This window comes from Sarcophilus harrisii, chromosome 6 (assembly GCF_902635505.1).
Source record: "Sarcophilus harrisii chromosome 6, mSarHar1.11, whole genome shotgun sequence".
In the NCBI taxonomy this organism is placed as follows: domain Eukaryota; kingdom Metazoa; phylum Chordata; class Mammalia; order Dasyuromorphia; family Dasyuridae; genus Sarcophilus; species Sarcophilus harrisii.
Window position 1 is genome coordinate 192871828 of NC_045431.1, and position 27927 is coordinate 192899754.

A 27927-nucleotide genomic window follows, 5' to 3' on the forward strand; every position below is an offset into this window, starting at 1 on the left:
TTGATTGAATCAGCAGTGTATGATGGTGTCAAACGTTTCCAACCTGACCTTTTCTGTTTTCTTCTATACCCCTCCCTTTTCTATAAGTCTCTATAGTATAGGATATATACTATATCTATAGTATAGGATAGATAATCTATCCACATCACCATTTTTTTTTCTTTTTGTGCTGAATGGTACCTGCTAAACTAATACATTCCCACCCATCCATTTTGCCCCTGATGTATACAAAAGACCATTATTAAAATATTAAAAGACCTTTTAAAAATACATCCCTTTCACTGCAATTTTAGAATTGTCCTTCATATTGCACTCAAATTTTTTTCACTTTCCCTTCTTATTTCCTTTTGTGATTTTCATCAGATTATCTTTTTTGCTTTATTTAGTATCTTGGATGCTTGATAATAACATAGGATTACAGTTGCCTAATCAACTCAAACTTCTACCTATCCTGTGCTATAAAGTTTTTTTCCAATAAAGTGAGCAAAAGATTTCGGTTAAAATGAGAACATAGAGCCTGTAACTTCCCTGTAGTGTGGGAGATCTAAGCCCACACTATCTGGAAAGAATCTTTTCCCAACATAAGCAAACTCCTCAGTTTGTTCCTTGGCAAAGGTTCCCTGCTGATTTTTACAAAATTTTATCCTTCTAGTGGGAGAGAGATTTAGGAACATATCTTCATTTATTATTTCATTCTTATACACACACACACACACACACACACACACACACACACACACACACAAACACAAACACATCCTTTTGCAATTTGTTCCTGAACATCTCCCTAAAATCTTTTATAGCCAATTTTTTTTCTTTTTCTTTTTTGCTGAGGCAATTGGGATTAAGTGACTTGCCCAGGATCACACAGCTAGAAAGTGTTAAGTGTCTGAGATCAGATTTGAACTGAGGTCCTCCTGACTTTGGGGCTGCTGCTCTATCCACTGTGCCACCTAGCTGCCCCTATTATAGCCAATTTTGAAATTTTTATTTTTAGATTCAGGATCTACCCTTAGGAATCAAAGACCTCTTTGTGGTTTCCTATATATTGCTTTATGGTGTCATTTTAAAAATAATTAGAATTATATTTAGCAAATCAATAGCACAAATGGAAGCAATCATTCAAGACTAGGGAACAAATTTTAAAAACAAACAATTAAACAACTAGGCAGACACAAATAATTATAATTGAACAACACATATCATCAATTTTTTTTACTAGACTTGTGATTTTATTGTCATAGGGAGCTGCCAGTAAAGAATGTCTCCAAATGCAAATTGGCACCTGCAATGTTAATTTGTGGTCTTAGAAAACTTCTTGGGGCACTGAAAAGACAAGTAATTATACAAGGTCACACAACTACTATGTATCAGGGACAAAATTTGGACCCAATCTTTCTGAATTTGAGGCCAGCTCTCTATCCATTCCAACAATGAGCATATGAAAAGAAGTAAAATCAATTAATTCAGGGCTAGATGCAAGTAAGCAGCAATATGATCAATTATAAAAGGAGCAGCAATATTTCAAAATTAACTGAAAGGATTTTTTTAGGCTTTCCCCACTCCCATTTCAAGAAAAATTGAACAAAAAAAATCAAAGAATTTTCATCTCAAAAACTAAAAAACAAAACATTCTGGGAATGAGCAAAAGACTCATTACCAGCATTTCAACAGATCCCAGTAGCAGCACAGTATCCTCCATTCCCATAGAGTTTCTGGCCAGGCTGGCATGGGGAGGGCAGGTAGTTCTCTTCCTGGCACTTCAGGCCCTCAGAAGTGCCCATATAGTAACCTAATTTATCTCCAGATTCTGGGCCCAAAGCAATGGCCTTTGTTCCTAGGACCACAGGTGAGATACTACAGGGAGGAAGAAGGGGTTAGATTGAACAAATATACAATATTTATCCCCTAAAAGTGGATCCCCACTTTTCATACATGCCATTTTCCCTTTTCCTCAATTCTTCCCATTGCCTCCTCTTCCACATTCCCTTCCACTTCCCTGCCCATATTCCCACTTCCTCTGTCTTCTCACTTCCTTTTTCTCTCCTCTGCTTCCCTTAATCCCTTTCTTTCCTCTCCTTCTCTATTGTCCTTTTCTTCCTTCTCCCCTTCTGTTTACTACTTTCTTTATTCTCTCCTCTTCCTCCTCTCCTCTCTCCCTTATTGTGTCACAATTCCCTTTTATTGTCCTGCCTCAGTTTCCCTAAATTGTCCTGCCTCAGTTTCCCTGAATTGTTCTGCCTCAGTTCCTAATTGTTCTGCTCAATCCTGCAACACCACCTAATCATCATGATCCAGATAAGGAGAAAGACCTTCTATCTTAGACATCATGACCCTAGCCCTTCCCTACTTAGCAGAATGTCTGGTGTCTCCCCCATTCAGTGATTGTTCTTCTTTATCCCAGTTTATCAGAATGTCTGGTGCTTCCCCTCATCCAGTCAGAACCAGATTGATAGTCCGTTCTCGCTCTCAGTGCTCTGACCCTGGCCCTGCCTCGGTCTACCCCTGTAGCTGAGCTCTGTGTGTGTGTGTGTGTGTGTGTATAACACACACACATACACACACACACACACACATATGTCATTGAGAATTTGATGAGGTTTAGGTTTTGGGGTTCCCTTTCATAGGGAACCAAATGATGAGGTCTAGATTTAGGGAACCAAAATGAGATTAGGGATTCTGGTGATCAGGGAATTAAATGATAAGGTCTAGTGACAGGTTTGGGGTTCAGGGAACTAAATGGAGAGGTTTGGCTCCTCTGCAACCCCTTGGGATTTGGTGCAAAGGTAGGGAGTTTGGGGAATCAGCACAGGGATTCTCTGTAAAGGAATTTACAGACCCAAAATCCTAGATTGATAAAAGAGGTTTATTATAGGGATTGGAAAGTAAGGTTAGAAATCCTGACAGAGGTATACTTATTGTGTCTCTAATTTATATTTTAATATATTTAACATCTACTGGTCATCCTGCCATCTAGGGGAGGGGGTGGGGGGGGTAAGAGGTGAAAAATTGGAACAAGAGGTTTGGCAATTGTTAATGCTGTAAAGTTACCCATGTATATATCCTGTAAATAAAAGGCTATTAAATAAAAATAAAAAAAAAAAGAAATCCTGACAGAGAGACATAAAGTCTCGTTAGGGAAATAGGTGAAGGTAAAGAGAGGGTGGCACTGGAAAACAATATTATTCCAGTGGGCAGAGGCCTACTTGGCATAGCATAGCATGTTTAGGACCTCTGCAAAGAGAGGATTTTAGATTGGCTCTTTCATAATAGGAGCTTTGCCTACAAGCTGAAGGGGGCTAATGAGTAGAGTCTCAAGTTGGTTCATCTACAAGCTGGGTTTCAGCTTGAGCTGGAATTGAACAGAATTGAATGAGTTTCTTTAATTCAATAGGGTTGGAATTCTTTTGCTCATAACTGAACCAACCCCCCTAGATGACAGAATGAAATTGTTTGTCTTGTTTCCCTCCGGTGGAATCCCTCACTGAGGCAGAGTTGAAGATTTTCTCCTTCAAGGAGTTTTTGAGTTTTGGAGTCCCTTCTTCAAACTCACTTTGGTTTTGGATGCTTTGGACATTAGCCCTGGGGCAGCATGCCTAGCACAATCTCTCCTTTCAAATAAAATATTAAAACTCCTAATCTCTATCTTGCCTCAGTTTCTCTGGCATTATACCCTTAATACTTTTTTCCTCTCCCTGCTCTTTTAGTCTTTCTTTTCTTTTCTTCTGTTCCATCCCTTTCTTTCCTCTTCCATTCTTCCTATTTAATTAGCTCCCAAGGATCTTGCCTAATACATGTAGGACACACTCCTTCCTTAAAAGAATTGCCTGAAGGAATTCAAATTTGGAGATCTGTGTTTCCTTCTTCCAGGACATTCATCCATCTACTTACATTCTGCTCAGGAAAACATGTCTTGTTAAACTTTCTTTTTAACCTAGAATGAAGTTACTAAATTACCTCTTATCTGCCCATACAATCCTCTCAGTTCATTAGAAACTGGCCCTGGGCTTTCCCATCTTGAAGAAATATTGAAAGACAAACTGGGCAAGGAGTGAAGAAGAAGGAAAGGCTAGGAAAGAAGGAAGAGAAACTAGTTTGACTTGTTTTGCTGACCATGGTGCTGAAGCAATCAATCTTCATATTCTAGAAGCACAGAGTACAAAGAAACTGGTCCCTCTCTGCAACAATAAGAGGGGCAGCAATCACCAAGGAAGGACAGCACACCTTTCATATGCTTAGTAGATACTACTTTGGTGGTAAAGACAAAGCCAGATTTTCTCCAGTTTTTCTGACAACTAAAGTGAAAGGAAAAGGTGAGAAATGAAATAGATGGTAATTAAGTAAGGTATCTAGTGGAGGAGGTGTTGAAAGAACCCTCAGTCTGCATTAGTACCCCCATAATGTTAAAAGATCTCAAGGAAAAAGCCCAACATTTTAAGTAGAGCCTTGTGAACTATCTATTGGGATGATGTGTGGCTCAGACAGAGAGGTGAGTGACTATCATGTAATAAAATAGCTGGAGATATCTCTAGGAGCAAAACAAAGGTTTATTATATGTTCTCAAAAGGAGGGAATGTTGCTCCAGTTGAATGAGCAATTGAAGAGAAGAGGCGCCTTATAATAATCCCTAATGAAAAAAATTCCTCCCACCACTGATCCTCATCTCTTTGGCTGAAGGAATGGAGCTTACATTCTAAACAAAGAAACTACCCCAATAAGAACATAGTTGCCCATATTTGGTTTAGGTTAAGGTAGGAAGTGAATGATGTCACAGGAAGGGGAGGGAGGTATGTCCTAATGGGTGTTGGTTCAGGTCTATACCAACTTTGGAGTTGGTGAAGCCTTATTCAATTTTTCTGACTATCTGAAAGATCTCATTCCATCTCATTCAATGACATGGACAATAAGTACAGAGGTGCTGTAATCTGCATTGCTAGAGTACCTTCCAACAAAAAGATCACAGATTGCCTGAAAGAAGTCCAACAGAATTTCCTGAAAGGGAGCAAAGTTACACTGAGTTGGTATTGCTTTTTTTCTGCTCTAAGACTTTCTCATTCCACTTCTCTCTCCATAATGTGGCAGGAGGTGATTTCTAAGCTTAAAATGGAGGGAAAACCCTATCTTTGGTGAGATGAAAGGCCTACCTCATTAGAAATAGAGGATGTCTTATAAATCAGCTGTCCCCCATGGCTCTCTTCAACAATGAGATGATCCAAACCAATTTCAATTGTTCATTGATGAAGAAAGCCACCTACACCCAGAGAGAGGCCTGTGGGAACTGAGTGTGGTTCACCACATAACATTCTCACTCTTTTTGTTGTTGTTTGCTTGCATTTTGTTTTCTTTCTCAGTTTTTTTCCTTGATTTGATTTTTCTTGTGCAGCAAGATAACTGTAAAAATATGTATCCATATATTGGATTTGGCATATGCTTTAACATATTTAACATGTATTGGACTACCTGCCATCTAGGGGAGGGAATGAGGGAAGGAGGGAAAATTTGGAACAGAAGGTTTTGCAAGGGTCACTGTTGAAAAATTACCCATGAACTTTGATGCCTTGTTGATGGAGTTGTGAATGGATCCAACCATTCTGGAGAGCAATTTGGAACTACGTTCAGAAAGTTATCAAACTGTGCATACCCTTTGATCCAGCAGTGTTTCTACTGGGCTTCTATCCCAAAGAGATATTGAAGAAGGAAAGAGACCCATGTGTGCAAAAATGTTTGTGGCAGCCCTCTTTGTAGTGGCTAGAAAGTGGAAATTAGTGGCTGCCATCAATTGGATAATGGCTGCATAAATTGTATATGAATGTTATGGAATATTATTTTTCTATAAAAATGAACAGAAGGGTGATTTCAGAAAGGCTTGGAGACATGAACTGATGCTCAGTGAAATGAGCAGAACCAGGAGATCATTATACACTTCAACAACAATACTATATGAGGAGCAATTCTGATGGACGTGACCCTTCAACAATGACAGGATCCAAACCAGTTGCAATTGATCAGTGATGAACAGAACCAGATACACCCAGAGAAAGAACACTGGGAAATGAGTATGGACCACAACATAACATTTGCACTCTCTGTTATTGACCACTTGTATTTTGTTTTTTCTTCTGTAGGTTATTTTTACCTTCTTTCTAAATCCGATTTTTCTTGTGCAGTAAGATAACTGTATAAATATGTATACATATATTGTATTTAACATATACTTTAACATATTTAACATGTATGGGACTGCCTGCCATCTACTAGGGAGGGGTGGAGGAAAGAGGGAAAACGTTGAAACAGAAGTTTTGCAAGGGTCAATGTTGAAAAATTATCCATGCATATGTTTTGTATATAAAAGCTATAAAAATATTTAAAAGGAAAAATTACCCATGCATATATTTTGTAAATAAAAGCTTAAATAAGAATAAATAAAATAAATCAGCTGTCGTTTTCTCCCCATCTCCCATTAGGGCTGGATTCTTCAGAGATGGCATCTCTTGGGCTCCAGGAAGTCTGTCTTTTTAGCATAGCAGAGGAGCAGAGGAGCAACCTCTGCCTTATTATGCCTTGCCCTCCTGGCTCCTTCAGCTCTTCCTGTCATTCTCCCAATCCCTCATTGTGTCCTGATTCTAAATTCTCTCTCTTCTTCCTTTTGTCTCTACCTTTTTCTCTCTGTGGGCTTCCTCTAGAACATGGTAGCACTCACCCTCTGTCCCTCTCTGTTTCATGCTCTCTTCTTTCCCTGCCTCATTCTGCCTCTCTGACTCTCTCTCATTCTTTGCCCTTACTTCATCTTTCTGTCAATCTCCTAGGATTTTCTTGCCCCATTGTCTGCCTTTTTCCCTCTTCTCCCATAGCCTCCTTCTGCCTCCTCTATTTATCTCACTTTGCATCTCTCTCCATATTTATGTTTCTCTTTTCAGTCTCCCTTCTCCAATTCCCTTTTTCTGGCTTCCCTAAACCCCTTAATCCTTATCTCACTCTACACTCCTATTTTTATGAACCCCTTCCTGCAGCAGACATTCTGCCCTATGAATACTGCAGAGGCCAGTCAGGCCAAGTTTCTCTCTCCTCACACACAGCTGGTGGTTTCCTAAGTGAAGTCCCAGCACTGCCATTGTACATCACTCACAGTCAGAACTCTGACCTAGCCAGTCATACTTATCTCACCCCTGTATCAGACAGGGAGTGCTTGCCTCCTCTTGGGCAGTTCTGGAAGAAGCAGGCAGAGGTGAAAGCAAGAAGCAGAGGAAGCCATCAGCCTGGCAGCTGGCATCTTGGCAGCAGATTCCTTGAGCTGAGCTGTGCCCGGTTCTTGGCTTTAGGGCTCTCAGCTGCTTATTTATACTTTGAGACTGGCACATGAAGCAGTCTCTTTCCTCCCCATTCCCCCTCCTGCATCTCCCATGTGTCCCTCCATGAATCCTAATGTAGAGAAACTAGCTAGAGATTTGGGTACGTGGGATGGTCCCTCCTCCTAAGATTAATCAAGAGTGTATTTAAAATCATGAGAAAACAGAAGGTCCTGGCACAATTACTGGGCCAACCTGTTATCTAAAACCATGTGAGCAAGAAAATGCAAAGATTCGTGGATCTCCAGGAGAATCATTGGCCAGCTGGCTGATTGTGGCAGTCAGATTGGAGAGGATGCTCTCATGTTCTAAGTATCCCACCCAGGGTACTAACATGGCTGTGCTCTTCCTTAAATACCAAAGAACATTTTCTTAAAATTCCCATTTTGTCTCCTTGAAGGGGTGAGGGCAGTGTTCAAAGCAGTGGCAATATACACAGTGAAAGGAGCACTCAGATGACCTAGGATAAAAGCACCATAGTGTTTAAAAGGGGTTAAGCATGGGGCAGAGAGAATTACAGGCTGGGGAGGGCATTCCTTTTAACAGGTCCTTTGGAAACATTGAAGTAGAATGGAGAACTCATTTTACAAAGAAAAGCATCTCCCTTAGGTGCACAGATGGTACCTAAAGTCAAGTTTTGTAGTAGTTTCCTGGCTAATTGTCCCCAGGAATGAGGATAATTGCATGACATTGTATCAGTTGGGATGTTAGTTCTCAGGAAGTTATGAAGAAGCTTCAAGAAGATGCTGTAGAAGCATTATGAGCGAGTTTGCCAGGATAATCTCGGAATGGATACCCTACAGTTATTTCTCAGGGTGGTCCATAGTCATAGGTACAGTGAGTCCTTGACCCACCTGTGCAGCTACTACAAGCTGCCAAGGAGAAATTGCAGCAGGTGTGAGAGGAGTCACACTTCTGCAAGGGGTCATATGTATAAAGTCTATTTGCCAATCTCCCCTGGGCATGTGCCCCTTCTCTGAACAGGCTTCAGGAGGACAGAGGTTTAACAGCTCCTTCAGGATTTACTTGGGCAAAAACTGGACAGGCCTGGCAGACCTGCCTGATCATTTCTCCCAGCTTGTGACCAGGGAAAATGTCTTTCACAAGGATTGAAGAGTATTTCTTCCCAAGTGGATAGCTTGGTAAAGACCAAAAGTCAGTTTCCACTGACTTGCCTCTGGGCAAGTTAAAAGCTGGTCTGAGGATGTTTGAAAACAGCCAGAAGAATAAAGGGTGTATTCCCTTTCTTCTGCAAGGGCTTGTTCCTATGAGCTATATGAAGGGATGTAAGATTCAGGGAACTGGGGGATTAAAGGTGCCATAGTCAGGAGTGAATGGGCAGCAGCTTGAGCAGTTAAATCTGCAAACCTGGCTTGAAGTGAATCTCCCTTCTGGTGTCCTTTACAAAATATGACTGAAACCTCTGGATTTGTGGACAGCTTGCAATAGTTGTGGAATTTCCCTTGCATATTTAATAAGAGAATTTTTTGCTGTCAGAAGTCCCTTTTCTTTCCATATAGTCCCATGAGCATGCAAAATATGAAAAGCATATTTGGAGTCGGTATAGATGTTCACTCTCATTCCCTTCCCCAGTTCCAAAGCTCTGATGAGGGCTATTGTAATATTCTTCTCTAAAATGTAATGTTCTCTGGGAGCAGGTTTCTTGGGGGGGCTTTTGGGGGCAGCCTTTCTTTCAGTTCAGCAATCACCCCAAATGCAGCCAGGTATAACAAGTCCAAATCCTTTATTGTTTCCTTCAAAGTTTTGTCTCCTTCACTTGGGGCTCAGCTAGTTTTTCTGGAGGTCTTCCTCTCTCCTTGGTTCCATGGGCTTAAGCTCCTGCTGCAGTCCTTTGTCTTCTCTGCTTCTGCCAGCTTCTTGAGGTCCTCCTGAATGTGTCTTGGTTTCTGTGGGGGAGGCAGAAGTGTTGAGGTCAGGAACCAAATGTTGAGGTGTAGACCACATGCTGAGGTCTACATTTGGGATGCCTAAATGAAATTAGGGTTTAGTTAAGGTCTAGTGGCAGGTTTGGGGTACAGGGAGTCAAACAGAGTTCCCCTGCAACCCCCTTGGATTCGGCGCAAGGATACGGTGGTATATGAAGTCTAGTAGCGGCACGGAATTCCCAATAAAAGCATTTATTGGCCCAGAGAGCTAGATTAATAAAAGAGGCTTATTACTGAGTTTAGAAGTAGGAGATAGGTGAAGGTAGAGATAAGGAGGGCACTGGACAGAGGGTCCAGTGGACAGAGGGTCCTCACATGCCGACCATGTTTGGAATCTCTGCAAAGAGGGGTTGCCAGTGTGGCCCTTTTAAGTCGGAGACTTAGCTCGAGGGGCTTTGGGGTGTAGCCCCAAAGTTGGCTCAGATCCGGGTGGGGCTGGGACAGGGCCAGATCTTCTATTGGAATTCAAAGGGACCAGGATTTGTGAGTCAAAGGGTAATTTACATTAACTGGGGGAAGGGGGGGATGTGTTTGGAAATCAAAGATTGGAATCTTTCCCGCATCAGAAGGACCACCACTTCTCTGGTCTTCCCTAGTTCTTCCCAACTGCCTTCTCTGGCTTCTGAATCTCCCCGACTGAATCCTGGTTGAGGCTCCTACTTATATATGCTCTCTTAAAGGTGTGAATCTTGTAGAACTATAGTAAGTATTAAATATATGTACTGAACTAGAGAACTGTTAAGCACCAGGCTAAATTAGATAACTATTGTCTCTATCAATTCCACTGACTTAGCACTTTGTTTCAAGTTCAGCTTTCTGGGCAGAAGCTCCAGGGGCTTAGCCTCCAGGGTGCTATTGGGAGTCACCACAGAACAACCTGCCTTTCTTTCCCCATTATCAAGAAAACTCGACCCATTTGTAAACCATTCACCATCTGAGTTGTCAAGAGGAATGTCCCTCAAGTCAGGTCGACTGGAGAAGACAGAATCTAAAGCTTCCTCACAATTATAAATGATGTCACATGACTGCCATTATTGTCAGGAAGCAGAGGGAAGGGTTAAGAGTGTGACACAACCAGAAAGTCAGGTCTGGAATATCCAGCAGGAGAGCCTGATATCTAATGAGCCTCCCACAGCAAGCCACTGATGCCCTTTGGCTTCTAAAATACTCTGAACCTGGGGGTTAGAACGTTCAGTGGCTGCCTTAGGGTGAGTTTTGAGGCTTCTTCAATTAGAAAGGCCATAGCAGCCCCACTGTTCTGAGGCAGGAGGGCCACCCTTGGGAAACTGAGTCCAGTTTCTTTGAGAAGTAGGAAACCGGTCTGGAGTCAAGTCCAAGAGCCTGAGTTAAGACCTCCAGAGCCTGGCTCCTTCTTTCATCTATATATAGAATGAAAGGCTTTTCCAAATTAGGTAGAGCCGGGGTAGGGGCAGAAGTCAGTTTAATTTTCAGGGTTTTAAAAGCCTTGGCTTGATCAGGGCCCCACTCAAGAGGAAGGTTGTCAGGGTCTTGAAAAGAATTACTTAAAGCCTATTGCCTCAAAAGAAAGAAAGAAAGAAGGAAGGAAGGAAGAGAAAGAAAGAAAGAAAGAAAGAAAGAAAGAAAGAAAGAAAGAAAGAAAGAAAGAAAGAAAGAAAGAAAGAAAGAAAGAAAGAAAGAAAGAAAGAAAGAAAGAAAGAAAGAAAGAAAGAAAGAAAGAAAGAAAGAAAGAAAGAAAGAAAGAAAGAAAGAAAGAAAGAAAGAAAGAAAGAAAGAAAGAAAGAAAGAAAGAAAGAAAGAAAGAAAGAAAAGAAAGAAAGAAAGAAAGAAAGAAAGAAAGAAAGAAAGAAAGAAAGAAAGAAAGAGAAAGAAAGAAAGGAAAGAAAGAAAGAAAGAAAGAAAGAAAGAAAGAAAGAAAGAAAGAAAGAAAGAAAGAAAGAAAGAAAGAAAGAAAGAAAGAAAGAAAGAAAGAAAGAAAGAAAGAAATTGTGAGTTTTATGCAAAGGTATACAAAAGAAGGCATCTTTAAGGTCTAGAGTGGAAAACCGGTTTGTGTCCCTTGGGATCTGAGTGAGGATAGTGTAGGGATTGGGCACAATGGGGTGAATTGGAATAACTGCCTCATTAACTGCTCTGAGGTCCTATACCATATGAAATTCCCCATTTGGTTTTCTAACAGGGAGAATTGGGGCATTGCAGGGAAATGCACAGAGAACTAAAAGTTTGTGCTTGAGAAATTTCTCAACCAGGGGTTGCCATCCCTCCCTAGCCTCTGACTTTATTGGGTATTGGCATTTATGGGGGAATACCCTGGGATCCTGCAGCATGACTAAGGCTGGGACTACATAAGCCACCTGCCCAGGGATTCCTTGGTCCCGGACAGAAGGATCTGTTTCCTCCCAGGTTTCTGAGGGAATATGGGAGGGCTTTGAGAGAAGCACAAAATGGTCACATGGAGATCTGAGAAGGGAAAATTGGGTCCCCAATTTCACCATTAAATCACGCCCCAATAAGGAAGCAGGTCAGGAGGGAATAATAAGAAATAAAAATAAATAAATAAATAACAAGTCACCAAACTGGCAAGGAAGAGGGAAGTTCTCAAAACAATTCTTATATTTCCTTTCAATCTCCATTACCCTATGGTTGGAGGGGCAGGTGAGACCAGAGTGCGAGAGTAAGCCAGAAAGAGAGGCCACTTATCTGCCACATGCAGAGTTATCCCGGGTTTGGCCATCATGATGGAGTAAGGGGGAGCCTGGCCAAAACCCCTGGCACCATCACTCCTGATTCTGAGGAGACCGGAGGGCAAGACTTTGGGGGGGGGAGGCCGGTAGCTCTATCCCAATCGTGGACTGTCTCTCCTGTGCCCCTTCTAATCGCACTTGGGGCAAGGGCCCCAGGGTCTCCTCTGAGGACAGTTGTATGCCCAGTGGCCCTGGCCATGACATCTGAAGCATGAACTTGCCATGATACCTGGATATAGCAACAGCTAAAATTTGGTCCTGTTCTTTGTTTCTCACTGACTCTGTGGTCTTCCTCTGCGGCTGTTTGGTCCCTATTATTAAAGACTCCAAAAGCTGTTTCTAACAGGTGAGTGTGGGGAGTTTGGGGGCCCGAGGCTAACTTCTGCAGCTTCCTCCGTATATCTGGGGCAGATTGGTTAATAAAATGCATGTTGAGGAGAAGTGAGGTCCAGATTAGTGCATTTTTTCAGAGCCTCTACAAGGCGCCCCTGAAAGAGGGCCCCTGAAAGAGGGTTCCCCTCGGCTCCTTGGGTAACTTCCCTAAGTCTGTCATAATTAACCTGCTTCTTAATTCCCCTCTTCATGCTATCAGTGAGGCAGATTAAGAAGTGATCCCTTCTCTACCACAACTTCCCTCCTGGTAATTCCACCTGAGACAGACAGCCTGGCAGCCATGTCATCCCCAAACTTTTGGCCAGATCCCAGATTCTCTTTCCCCTCTATGGCACAACAGGAGGGGATAACGATATTAACATTTACCCAGGAAAGATTAAATTGGAGGGCAAAGGCCTTAAACTCCTCAATATACTTGCTGGGCTCCTCAGAGAACTGACCAAGTTTTTCCTTAATCTGAGAAAGGTCTGACACTGAAAAAGGCATCTGTATCCTGAGTGACCCTGACTGAGAGTCTGCTATATCTCTCAGTGAGCAACGGTTAGACGGGATGTCTGAATCAGGATTCTGAGGGGGAGAAAGGAGTCCCACTCCTTGTAGGAGGGACTGGGGAGTTGGGACTGGGAAGTCTCAGGAAGAAATATTGTTGGACCTAAGGTCCTGGCTTTGATAAGGGGATGGTTCTGGAGGGGATTCACGGGCCTCCAGGTAAGGGCTGCATGCGGAGAAATTCTATGTCCCTGGAGGAATGAAAAGGAGGTGATCACCTAGAAGGTGAGTATCTATTTTCAATTTCCCTCCAGTAAATTTTGCCAGCAGCATCCTGCTGTCTTAATTTAGGATCTTGAGACAAAGCCATAAAGGCTTGGACATAGAAACTTCAGTCCACTTATCCAACTGGACATGGAAATTTCAGTCTATTTTGTCTATGGCAAAACAAGTCAAGCTCCTGGAGAGTGCCATAGTTAATTGATCCATTAATGGGCCATTTTTCCTGGTTCCCCAAGATGTATTGAGGCCAGGCAGTATTGCAAAAGAAAATAAATCTCTTGGTTTTGAGATCTTTCAGGCCAAATTTGTCTCTGTTTTTTAAGAGACGGCCTAAGGGAGAATCCTCAGGGATAGAGACAGAAGTAGAGTGTCCCATCTTTGCCACAAGCCTTAGATTTTCCTAGTTCCTCTTCAGGCATTGCAGAGAGGGTGATAGGTGACAGACGTCCCCTGGTTAAGGGTACTTCTGCTGAGAAGTGCAAGAACTTCCAAGTCTAGAAGTCAAGGAAATCTGCTGAATGTGAAACTCTTGACAGACCCACAAGCCTTTCTATGTGCTTGGGTTGTCCCAGCTATAGAATAGGAGCAAAAAAAAAGGGCTTACCTTAACAGGAAAGATGTAAACTTTTGGGGATCCCCATACAAGCCACCAGATGTTGAGGAATAATATACCCTAACAATATATGGGGATCCCCAGGTCAGGGTCACAGGTATGGCAAAAGAATTTGCAGACCCAGTCTCCAAGTTAAGTGGTAAAGGGTTTATTGATGCTGAGAACATTTGGCTAAATTCCCGATTGAAAGAGCAGAGAACAGCTTTATTCAGCCTTCTGTGGGGCAAGGCTAGGGAGTCTGTTATTGGCAGGTTAATTCTAAGGCTCACGGTAGAACGAGGGAGTAATCTCCAGATGAATTCAAGGGTGGCCTCCAAAATTTGATTATCACTGCCCAACAATGACCTGAGAAGTAGTCTATTCAGAATTAGACAGACTGGGCATAAGAGTTTCCTGAGGCAGACCAAAAGATTTAGGGTTTCCTGACTCATTGCCAGAACAGAAGTCCCCCCTAAAATCAGAGGACCACAAAATCATATTACATCATTTATATATGTATACATATATATCTATGTATTTAATTATAAGCTTTGAGAAAACACTTGTACAAAACATCTTTTTATCCTTGAAACAACCCTGTGAGATGATGGTTTGTTCAAGGTAACTCAGTAAGCATTTGGAGATCTAAGACTTTTTTTCCACCTAGTTGCACTCTATTTTCAAGAATGCCCCCATTCCTGGGGCTATCTCTCCAAGTGGGAGTAAGCAAGACCTCAGTTCAGGGATTTCTTGAAATTCTCTGGACTGATTTCTTCCCAATCATTCTCAATGTTGATTTCCTTCCCATCACCCCAACTCTTCCCACCACCACCTCCAGGATTAAAAAGATTCCTAGAAAACATAGTCTTTCCCTGGCCATAGATTCAGGTTCCTAAGGAGGAAAGGCTTTCTAGATGTCCAGAATTTAGGAGGAACACCAAAACCCAAAATTAGCAGTTATTAACTATTGTAAGGGGCTTTAAACTCTTGAGTCGATGCTGTGAGGTCAGGACAGCCCAGCACTTAAAGCTAATTACCTATTGAACAATACTCTTTTAGCATATGCTTGGAAAATGGCCCTTCCTATTATCCTGTGCTGGCTTGATGATTGGTGTATACAGAGAATTGTAGGAGGGACTAGGGGGTGGAGTAAGACTAGCCAAGGTCACTCTCTGGGTGGGAGATGAAGAAGGAAGGTCACGGAGATTCTACTTCCATCCAATTCACTTCTACCCCTAAAGATCAAGAATAAAGACCAAGGACTTTTGCTTATCCTGACTCTGGCTGATTCTAAGATATCCAGGGTGATAAATGGTCATCACAAACTGTACCTCGTTTTCATACACTCCCTTTTTGGCAATAGCCTGGGATTAGAGAACAGAGTTGGGGAGACCTTCAGTAACCACCCCAGAAGCTCAGGCAACAATAAAAAAAAAATCATTTCTATCACAATTGGAAATGTGAAAAAGAATTGGAAAAAATAAAAAAGAATTGCATCCAGGTCATTTCTGAAGTATAAATTTCCTATTTGTCTTCAATCAAAAAAATAATAATTGCAGGAATCAGAAACTTTTTTTTCTTTTAGCATGTTTATATTTTTCCAACTTTTCCCTTCTCCATTAATGATCTGATGAAGAAACAGAAAAACTGAATATGATTAAAGATGACTCACAGAAGTTTCATTTCGAAAAAATCCTTTTTCTTTTGAGATTGGATCTTCTTATTTACATCAGGCTGAAATTTGCAGCAGCCACTGGCAGACCTCATCCCAGCACAAAATCAGCACCAAAGCTTTGATCTTTTCCAATTCCCACCTGGACCAATTTGCCCCTCCTTAGGCAGCCTGGTAGCCCCTCACTCCTGGGGATTCTGCATGTTTGTGCCAGATTTAACATGGTTCAATTGCAGCTCAGATTCAGAGGTCAGGATATATATCCACCTTACTTGTGAAAATGTCTCAATTTAATTAAGAATTCTCTCTTTTGAATTGAACAGATCTAGATTTTGGCACATTTCCTACACATTTCCTAGAGTCAACATTTATGTGGCATTCAGTCAATCTACATAATAAATAAAAAGTAAGTAAAATATTAAACTGTGCTAGATTCCATTCTCTCCTTCTACAGAAGAAATAGGAAAAAGAGCTGGTATCTCTTGTGTTGATTCAGCATTCTATTTTTGATCTTGATGCTCTCTAAGCAGCAATTTTCAGATTATTTGAAGAGAATCCTTTTGCAGAAAGAAATGACTGGTAGAGATGGGTTTACATGTGAATTCTACCAAACATTTAAAAAACAATTAATTCCAATGCTATATAAACTATTTGAAAAAAATAGGGAATGTAGGATTCCTACCAAATTCCTTTTATGACACAGACATAGTACTGATAACTAAACCGGATAGGTTGAAAACAGAGAAAGTAAATTATAGACCAATATCCCTAATGAATATTGATGCAAAAATCTTAAATAAAATATTAGCAAAAAGATTACAGAAAATCATCCCCAGGATAATTCACCAAGAACAAGTAGGATTTATATCAGGAATGCAGGGCTGGTGCGATATTAGGAGAACTATTAGCATAATTGACTATATCAATAACCAAATTAACAGAAACCATATGATCATCTCAATAGATGCAGAAAAAGCATTTGATAAAATCCAACATCCATTCCTAATAAATTGAGAGTATAGGAATAAATGGATTTTTCCTTAAAATAATCAGTAGCATCTATTTAAAATTATCAGCAAGCTTCATATGTAATGGGGATAAACTGGAACCATCCCAATAAGATCAGGAGAGAAACAAGGTTGCCCACTATCACATTAGTATTCAATATTGTATTAGAAATGCTGCCTTTGTCAATAAGAGTTGAGAAAAAGATTAAAGGAATTAGAATAGGTAATGAGGAAATCAAATTATAACTCTTTGCTGATGATATGATTGTATAATTAGAGAACCCCAGAGATTCAACTAAAAAGCTATTAGAAATAATTCACACCTTTCACAAAATTGCAGGATACAAAATAAACCCACATAAGTCATCAGCATTTTTATATATCACTAACAAAATCCAACAGTTAGAGTTACAAAGAGAAATTCTATTTAAAGTAACTGCCAATAGTATAAAATATTTGGGACTCTATCTGCCAAGGGAAAGTCAGGAATTATATGAACAAAACTACAAAACACTTTCCACACACATAAAGTCAGATCTAGGCAATTGGAAAAAATATTAAGTGCTCTTGGATAGGGTGAGCAAATATAATAAAGATGACAATACAACCTAAACTAATCTATTTATTTAGTGCTATACCAATCAGACTCCCAAAAAAACTATTTTAATGACCTAGAAAAAAATAACAACAAAATTCATCTGGAAGAACAAAAGGTCACGAATTTCAAGGGAACTAATGAAAAAAAATCAAATGAAGGTGGCCTAGCTGTACCAAATCTAAAACTATATTATAAACCAGCAGTCATCAAAACCATTTAGTATTGGCTAAGAAATAGTGTTGTTCAACTAGTGTTGATCAGTGGAATAGATTAGGTTCAAAGGACAAAATAGTCAATAACCTTAATAATCTAGTATTTGACAAACCCAAAGAACCCAGCTTTTAGGATAAGATACACTGTCTGACAAAAACTGCTGGGAAAATTGTAAATTAGTATGGCAAAAACTAGGCATGGACCCACATTTAACACCGTACACCAAGATAAGATCAAAATGGGTTCATGGTCCAAACACAAAGAATGAGATTATAAATAAATTAGAAGACCATAGGACAGTTTACCTCTCAGACCTGTGAAGGAGGAATTTGTGACCAAAGAAGAACTAGAGATCATTATTGATCACAAAATAGAAAATTTTGATTATATCAAATTGAAAGGTTTTTATACAAACAAAACTAATAGCAGACAAGTTTAGAAGGGAAGCAATAAACTGGGAAAACATTTTTACAGCCAAAGGTTCTGATAAAGGCCTCATTTCCAAAATATATAGAGAATTGACTCTAATTTATAAGAAATCAAGCCATTCTCCAATTGATAAATGGTCAAAGGATATGAACAGACAATTTTCAGACAGAGAAATTGAAACTATTTCTACTCATATGAAAGGGTGTTCCAAATCACTATTGATCAGAGAAATGCAAATTAAGACAACTCTGAGATACTGTTAAACACCTGTCAGATTGGTTAGGAGACAGGAAAAAATAATGCTGAATGTTGGAGGGGATGTGGGAAACTGGGACTCTGGTGCATTGTTGGTGGAATTGTGAATGCATCCAGCCATTCTGGAGAGCGATTTGGAACTATGCTCAAAAAGTTATCAAACTGTGCATACCCTTTGATCCAGCAGTGTAACTACTGGGCTTATATCCCAAAGAGATGTTAAAGAAGGGAAAGGGACCTGTATGTGCAAGAATGTATGTGGCAGCCCTCTTTGTAGTGGCCAGAAACTGGAAACAGAGTGGATGCCCATCAATTGGAGAATGGCTTGGTAAATTGTGGTATATGAATATTATGGAATATTATTGTTCTGTAAGAAATGACCAGCAGGATGATTTCAGAAAGGCCTGGAGAGACTTATATGAACTGATGCTGAGTGAAATGAGCAGGACCAGGAGATCATTATACACTTTAACAACAATACTGTATGAGGATGTATTCTGATGGAAATGGCCCTCTTCAACAATGAGATGAACCAAATCAGTTCCATTCGTTCAGTATTGAATAGAACCAACTACACCAGCAAAAGAACTCTGGGAAATGAGTGTGAACCACTACAAAGCATTTCCCAAACCCTCTGTTTTTGTCCCCCTGCATTTTTTATTTCCTTCACAGGTTAAGTGCACATTATTTCAAAGTCCAATTCTTTTTGTGCAGCAAAATAACTGTATGGACATGTATGTATATATTGTATTTAACATATACTTTAACATATTTAACATGTATTGGTCTACCTACCATCTGGGGAAGGGGGTGGGGAGAAGGAAGGGAAAAACTGGAACAAAAGGTTTTGCAATTGTCAGTGCTGAAAAATTACCCATGCATATACCTTAAAAATAAAAAGCTATAATTAAAAAAAAAAAAAAGAAATGATTGGTAGAAAAGATCTGACAAAGATTTTTTCTCCTGCAGTATTTTTCTCTCAAGTTGGAAACTGGTAAGAAAAGGATGAATATTTCTCTAGGAAATAGAGAATTGTTTTCCTTGTTCAATACTTTAAACTATTTTGTCACTTTGCATGACACCTGGCATGGAATAGGTGCTTTATAAATGCTTGTTGATTAACTGACTATGTCATGTTCTTAGGGATTTGATGATGACCTTTTATTTCCACTTGAGCCAGACTCTTGCCTGGATAGCCCTTTGTGTTGCTTTCTGATTTTAAAGGAATTATTGATATTTCAATGACTTTAGAAATAGGTTTTACTTCTCATCCTATAAGAATACTTAGAACTCCCTGAGACATAGTGTTTTGAGAGCCAGTGATGAAGCTTTCTAACAGCATCAGTTGGGATTCTCTGGTCTAGCTAACAGAACATTTTAAAAACTCACAGTAGTCTGCTATAATGATCAAAGGGGGAATTCACTAGATTTTTCTTTGCAAGGTTATTCTTTCCCTAAGAAGTCTGAGAAGGACATTGCATGCCTATAGGGTTAGCCAGAGGAATCATTATCATGCATCTTGATGATTCTGATCATGAGATGTACAGAGAAAAGATTGAATATTGTCTATTGGGCCACATATTTGAGAGCAGTTGACTTATGTCTGCCCATAATTGTTGAGGGATGGAGGGTGATGTCCACTTATGCTATCAGTTCAGTCTCCATTTCTAATGAATCCCCCCCCCCACCAATTCTTAACTATCAATAATTAGTACTTCTGTTCTACTTAACCAATTAGCTGATTTTTTATTAATTGTTTTATTTCTTCTGGTTATACATGTATATTAGTTTTTTTTGTGAATGATGTTGGAAAAGAAAAATCAGAACAAAAGGGAAACACCATGGGAGAGAAAAAAAACAGAAAAAAGAAGTAAATATAGAATGTGCTGATTTACCTTCCATCTCTTTCTGGATGCAAATGAGTTTTCCATCTAAAATTTATTGGGATTGCCTTGGATCACTGAGCCACTGAGAAGAATCAAATTTTTCACAGTTGATCATCACAAACTCTTGCTGTTATTGTACATTGTACGTAATATATTCCTGGTTTTGCTTGTTTTGCTCAGCATCAGTTCATATAATTCTTCCCAGGCCTTTCTAAAATCAGCTTGTTCATTTTTTATAGAACAATAATATTCCATTACCTTCATATATTTCTACTTACTCAGCCATTCCCCAATTGATGAACACCTACTCATTTTCCAATTCTTTGCTATCACAAAAAGAGCTGCTACAGGCATTTTTTGCACATATGGGTCCTTTTCCCTCCTTTATGATTTCCTTAGGATACAGACCCAGTAATGGCACTGCTGGGTCAAAGGGTATGCAGTTTTATAGTCCTTTGGGCATAGTTCTAAATTGTTCTCCAGAATGGTTGGATTATTTCACAACTCCACCAACAAAACCACTACATGCCAATACCAAAGTGTCCCAGTTTTCCTATCTCCTCTACAACATTTATTATTATCTTTTCCTATCATCTTAGCAAATCTGAGAGGTGTGAGTTGGTACCTCCAAGTTGTTTTAATTTGCATTTCTCTACTCAATAATGATTTAGAGCAATTTTTCATATTAGAGATGGCTTTAATTTCATCATCTGAAAATTGTCTGTTCATATCCTTTGACCATTTATCAATTGGGAAATGATATGTATTTTTATAATTTGACACAGGTCTTTATATATTTTAGAAATGAGACCTTTATCAGAAACAATGGCTGCAAAAATTTTTCCTAGCTTTACACTTCCCTTTTAATCTTGTTTGTGTTGTTTGTGCAAAACCTTTTTGCATTTCATAATGTCCTCTAGTTTTTCTTTGGTCAAAAATTCCTCCCTTCTCCAAAGATCTAATAAGTAAATTATCCCTTGCTTTCCTAATTTGCTTACAATATCACCCGTTATGCCCAAATCATTTGCTCATTTTGACATTAATTTGGTATGGAGTATGAAATGTTCTATTATTTTCCAGTTTCCCCAGCAATTTTTGTGAAATACTGAGTTCTCATCCCAGAAGCTGGAGTTTGGAGGTATATCAACTACTAGATTACTATGGTCATTGATTATTATGTCATATATTATGTCATTGGTTGTGACTCTATTTCTTAGGCAATTTTTTCCTTTTTGGATCTGATTTTTCTTGTGCAGCATATTTATGGAAATACATATAGAAGAATTGCACTTTTAACATATATTGGATCACTTGTCTATTGGGGAAGAGGAGGAAAGGGAGAGAAAAAAAATTAAAGTACAGGGTTTTATAGGGGTGAATGTTAAAAATTATCCACATGTATATTTTGAAAATAAAAAGCTATAATTAAAAAAAACATAAAACAGAAAAACCAAGGAAGTAAAGAATACCCTCACAAACATTATAGAGGTCAAGAAAAATGGAGAAGGAGGAAAGGACTTTAGATTTGAGGATTAATAGATGATTGGGACATGAATGGAATGAATTATTCCTGCATAGGATGGATACAATTTTCCTAGCCTCACCCCCATTTCTCCTTTTTTCCAGACTGGAAAAGAGAAGGGTGAGCATGAAGAAGAGGAAGAGAAATCAGGCCTCAGACTGAGATGCTTTGTAACAAGGAGAGAGGGAGGGATGTATAGAGAACTAAAGGGAAGGAGGGAGGGAGATGAGGGGGAGTTCCTTGGGCTGGCAGGTTTGCTGACCCCCCAGCCCTCAGCCCCTAGCCCTGGCCACTGGGGAGGCCTGAAAATATGGCATTAGCATGCAGTGGGGAATCATGGGCCTAATTAGTACATCAGCATGACCAGGGCTAGCAGGAGAATGTGCAAAGAGGGAAGGGGAAAGGAGAAAGGAGGGGATGTTGGCAATTCAGGGACTTCAAGTCTGCCTAGAAGAAGAATGGGAGAGAAGGAGGATGCAGTCAGGCCATCAGGACAGACTCAGGAACTCAGGAAGGGTCCTTCTAGCCCCGCACCCAAGGCCACTTTCACTGAAACAGCAATGGAAAGGCTGAGTGCTGCAGGAAGAGGGGAAGGGGATGGCCTTTTCTCCCTAGCAGCTATTGAGCTGAATGGTAGACTTAGGTTTCAAAGCAGATTTCAAGCCCCAGGAGATGTCACCCCTCCTCCTATAACCCTCAGGAGGACTTTCCCATACTTTCTCTCCAAGTTAGAACTCCCATGTAGAGCACTGCTCTGTGCTAACCTTTTGGTCAGGGCTTTTTGAGGGTAAGGAGCTGATAAACACCCTGAGCTGATGAGACCAGGGGGAATCTTGGTTTTTGAAAGGTTTTTTGGGGGGTGTCCTGTCCAGGCAGCATATTTGATTTCACTGGGAATGGAGAATGATGGGAAATCCCAATGCAGGAAAATAATCCCTGTATTGGTGATCAGTACTTCTGAGGTTCTGGATTCTGGTCCTGACGTTACCACTAAGTGAATTTGTAACATTGACCATGTCATTGTCTTTCTAAGTCTCACTTTTTTTTTTCCCTCTGGGAAAACAAGGAGATATTTTTTTCTAAAGAGAAATAAGGAGTTAAATTAAAGAGTCTCTCTTCTGTGAATGTGAGGCTCTGGGCTAGGGGACTGGGAGGAGCCTGGGCATTCCCATCCCAAGCCACTGAAGGCTTTAGCTTCTGATTTTCCAGGGTAATATGGCCAGAGGCGCTCCCTCCTTGGCCTCCCCGGCCCTGGTCATCCCCTTCCTGTTCAGGGGCAATCTCAACTCTGCCAGATTCCTCTCATGCCTCAGAGCCCGGCCCTCAGGCAAAGGTGGGGACCCGGCCTGGAGAGGAGAGAAGTTGGAAATCAGAGGGCCCAGGTTAAAATCCCGTAGCCTTCAGAGATTAACTGTGTGACCTTGGGCATATTGGACCCACTGACCTCTCTGGTTGTTTACAATGACAAATCTATGTTTCTCCTATCTGGGGGGATCAAAAGAAGTCTTTTCTGCACATACCCCTTTACAGAGCAGATCCCAGGATCCCCATTACCATCCAATAAAACAGGTGGCCCAGCCCTCAGCTATGTCCCAGCTACAGAATCCATGAGGCCCTGGAGTCAGGGCCTCCTCGACCCCATCTGTCCCATTCCTCCCACGTGCCAGAATTGGGAAGTGTTCGCGCAGGAGGTGCAGGTCTGGGGTTTGTGAGGGATTTGGATTACTTGGAGGGAAACGCGGGGGGTGGAGAGGATGTAGGGAACCATATGAGGCTTCCTGAGGCAAGGACTGGAAGCTAAAGGAGCCTGGATTAGCCCTTCACCCCACACTAGATAGTGGAAGGAGAAAGTAGAATGAATGGTGGGCTGAGATCTGACCTCTCCAACTTGGGGGAGATGGAGAGGGCCCAGCTCCTGAGCAGGAAACAAGAAGGGCAAAGGGAGAATGAAAAGCAGGGACACAGGAAGAGATCACACACAATTGGCCCGGCTCTTTATTACTGAGTCTTAATGCAGATTAGTGTCTGGCTGTGTCTGGAATTCTAAGCAGGGAATGATGAACCTGGGCCAGTCTCCTGAGGGCCCCCAAAGGTTAATGGAAGCACTGGGTGAGTTAGCACTGAGGAAGGCACTACCCAGCATCACTTAGTGCAATCAGACCCAGGAAGAAGGTGGGGGCCCTTGGAAGCAGCTCCAGAGCTCAGAGATATGGGGGCCCAGGAGCTGTACTTTCTTTAATAGGTAAAAGGAGGTGTGACTGGCTTTAGAACAGGGGGAAGACAGCTGAGTTCGTGGAGGACCAACAAAGAACAACCATTTGTTTTTGACTCCCTGGCCCTTCCAGATTCAGGATTGTTCTTCCTTTGAAGGATGAAAAGGGGGGCTTTGCCATGACACCAAGTGCTCCCCCCTCACCACATCCAAGCCCCAGGCACAGAGCTCACAGTTTCCTTGGGCCTGGATCCCAGCTGCTGCTACCTGTGTCACTTGAGAGAAGGTGCCCTTCCCTCTCTGCTCTGACTTCCTACCCCTGGCATGCAGTTGTACCCCTGCTTTTTACCCAAGGTCAGAGGATGTAAAGCCCAGGTCCGCCCATCTGACCCAGCCCAGCCCCTTCCCGAGTTGGGCCCACAGAGACCAGGTAATCAGGCCAGTGTAATGGTCCAGGCAGATAGCATTGAAGAGCTGAGCAAGGGTGACGTCAGTAGGAGAGAGAGGAAAGGATGGAGGAGAGAGCTTTAGAAGCTGAATGACGTGCGGGGAAAGGGAGGCTACAAGTCACAGAGCAGTGTTTCCCCAGCTCTGTTACATGGCTGGTGAAGTCAGTGAGGGCTAAGAGCATTGACTTCTTCAAGGCTACACAGGCAGATGTCAGACATCATGGATCCTCTGCCCTTGACTCTCTCAGCCCAGGTGATTACTCTTCACATTTCCCTGGCCCTCCTCTTCTTTCTTTCCAAACTTCATGGATTATTGTCAAATCTCCCTGCCCTCTTCTCCAAGCTTCCACAGATTAAAGGTACCTGGATGCCCTAATTCTAACCAAGCTTCCCACCTCCCGGTCATAAATATGGAATGCTGTGCTCCCTAGAAGGAGTCTCTGCTGCTCAATTCTGATTGAACCAACCTCCCCCATTGTCACTCTCTGTAGGAGAGTTTCTTGCCCCTTTTGGTCCTTCTTCCCAGAGGGCCATCATCCATCCCCTCCTAGCATCTCTCCAGAAGCAGATGCAACATTCAACGTATTAAAGCTGGAAAGGGCCTTAGAACTCATTCCTCCCTCCAATACCCTGCCTTTGACAACGACATTCCTAGAAAAAGATTTCCACACTTGCTCTCGTTCGCTCTCTGGCTTCTGACTGGGACAGTAGTCCTGAAGCTACTTTCTTTAAGGTCACCAGTGATCTCTTAATGGATCAATCCAATGGTCCTCCCACTTGCCCTCCCTACAGTGCTTGACATTCACACTTCCTTAGTCCTTGCTGTGAATTTTTATGACTTTTTCTTACCTGGTTTTCTTCCTGACTTTAGAGTGCTTTGAATTCTGAGCATTTAGGAATGGAGCCTAGGACTGAGGAAAAGTGATACAGATAATACAAGATCAGAACGCTGTCGCTGGCGTTAGGGACTGGGGTCACTAGGGTCTAAAGATAATTCAGGTTGCAAGCTAAGATGTACAAAGTGGATAAACTACTGGAGATGAAGGGCTATGGAGAGATGAGACAGGGGGATAGCTGAGAGAAGTCACAGTGCAGCTCTCTCTCAGCTACTTGGAAGGGAACCTCTCTTCTACCGCTGAACAGTAAGATTCTCTCTAATTTATCTTGTCTCTGTCTTGTTTGTGCAAAGCCGTTTGCACGTCTACTACACTGGCCGTGAGCTCCTTGAGAGCAGACATTGACTGGGCTGTTTTTGTTCTCTGACCATTGTGTCTGCTTAGCATGGGCCCTGGGACATAATGCCTGTCTAACAAATGCTTGCTGACTTGATTTGACTTGAGTGCCCTTACAGCCTGCTAAGTACCCAACCCAGTTACGCTCCCACAAAGCCAGCCACGGTGCTCGGTGCAGCACAACCCTGCAGGTGGGGAAGCTTGGGACAGCAATCAAAGCCACATCAGGCAAACAGCAAGGTGGCTTCCACCTGGAGAGTGAGACTGCTTTGTCTCCAGACCCAATTCCGGCTAACCCAGCATAATAGAACAGCATCTACCACCGAGGGTAAAAGAAAGGCAAAATGGGGGCTTTGTCAGACCTGCTCCACTTGTAATCAAAACAGGACCTCAAAGATGCAAAGTGTCACCCATTCCAGCCCCTTCCTGATAACCCACATACCAGAGACAAGAGGAGTCCAGCCTCTGTCTACCCCCAGGAGACGTGGATCTGAAATGTTTTACTGGGGAGGGGGGAACTTTCCTATGAATCCTAAATGGAAAATGTGACATTGGAGGAGTCCTTGGATCTAACTGACCTATAGTAGCTCGCAAATAAAAGTACAAATGGATACAAACTCAGGAAGATACATGCAATTGTAAATTGCTTTGCTGTTCCAGGAAGTCAAGATATCCAGTGTTCCTTTTCCTTGCACATTGAAAATTAACTGGTAATGTCTTCTCTGTTTGTGCTGGTGTACAAAATATCTCCGCAAAATTTGCTTAGAGATTGCAAGACCTCAGACTCCCTCCTTGCACTACATCAGGGTAAAATGTTTATTCCTAAATACAATCTTTTGTGTTCTCTTTTCTTCAGGTTGAAGTGCAGTGGGCTCTGTGAATTATTTCCGCCATTTTTGGTGTAAGAAATAGATGACAATATCCAGTTGAGAATCCCACTGGTGAGTGAATCTCAGTTGCTCCACTCCCCACTTTCCTTTCACAGCTCTCTACTATGGCTATAGTCCCTTAAGCACTTTCTGTTTCTGACTGAAGAATTATATTGGGGGCAAATTAGTAGTGCTATCTCTTTGATCCCTCTAGTTTGGAAAACAAAATTAATTATAGGACGAATTCCCTCCAAATCCTCCAATTTATCTTTTCTAAAAAAAAAAAAAAAAAAAAAAAGGGACTAACAGCAAATTTTATGTGTAATAATTACTGCCCTCGTTCCATCTGTGATTTTTGAAAAGGTGAACTTCTTGTAGTCATGATAATAGCCAATTGCTTTATCTTACAGGGATCCTTTGATACTGAAATTCTCAAAACATCTTCATAACACTTGAAACAACTCCTTTCCTTAGCCAAAAGAGGCATGCATTTTGTGGGAGGCAGTCAGAAATGAGAAGCTGACAAAGCATTACTGTCAGCCTCTGTGACAGAGAAATTGAACTTGAAACAAGAGTCAGTTCTGATCCTCTCCTACAGTCCCTTCTATTGCAAGCTTTGTCCTGTCTCGGACCTCTGATTCCCAGCAAAACTGACTATTCTGATCAAGCCATTCTCCAATTGATAAATGGTCAAAGGATATGAACAGACAATTCTCAGATGAAGAAATCGAAACTATTTCTAGCCATATGAAAACATGCTCCAAGTCATTATTAATCAGAGAAATGCAAATTAAGACAACTCTGAGACACCAGTACACACCTGTCAGATGGGCTAGAATGACAGGGAAAGATAATGCAGAATGTTGGAGGGGATGTGGGAAAACAGGGACACGGATCCATTGTTGGTGGAGTTGTGAAAGAATCCAACCGTTCTGGAGAGCAATCTGGAATTATGCCCAAAGGGATGTGCATCCACTTTGATCCAGCAGTGTTTCTACTAGGGTTATATCCCAAAGAGATCTTAAAAAAGAGAAAGGGACCTATATGTGCACGAATGTTTGTGGCAGCCCTTTTTGTAGTAGCAAGAAACTGGAAACTGAATGGATGCCCATCAATTGGAGAATGGCTAAATAAATTGTGGTATATGAATGTTATGGAATATAATTGTTCTGTAAGAAATGACCAGCAGGACAAATACAGAGAGGCTTAGAGACTTACATGAACTGATGCTAAGTGAAATGAGCAGAACCGGGAGATCATTATATACTTCAACCATGATACTGTATGAGGATGTATTCTGATGGAAGCGGATTTCTTCAACAAAGAGAAGATCTAACTCAGTTTCAATTGATCAAGGATGGACATTAGCAGCTACACCCAAAGAAAGAACACTGGGAAATGAATGCAAACTGCTTGCATTTTTGCTTTCTTCCCAGGTTATTTTTACCTTCTGAATCCAATTGTTCTTGTGCAACAAGAGAACTGTTCAGTTCTACACACATATATTGTATCTAGGATATACTGTGACATATTTAACTTATATAGGACTACTTGTCATATAGGGAAGGGGTGAAGGGAGGGAAGGGAAAAGTTGGAACAGAAATGAGTGCAAGGGATAATATTGTTATAAAAAAAAAATTACCCAGGCATGGCTCTGTCCATAAAAAGTTATATAAAAAAAAAAAAAAAAACTGACTTCTCTGGTGGCTCCCCAGTTAAAGACTGAGAAAAAGCCAAATGGTACAATCAAAATGTGCTTTTTGGCTATTGAGGAAGTACAGAACTCAAAGTCATTAGCTGTGATTATGACAC

At 41.2% G+C, this 27927-nt stretch overlaps 1 pseudogene; it reads right to left on the minus strand.

Annotated features, from left to right (window-relative positions):
* Positions 1 to 1235: 1235 nt before the first annotated feature.
* LOC116420063 lies at positions 1236 to 7236 on the minus strand (annotated as a pseudogene).
* Between the last annotated feature and the right edge of the window lie 20691 nt (positions 7237 to 27927).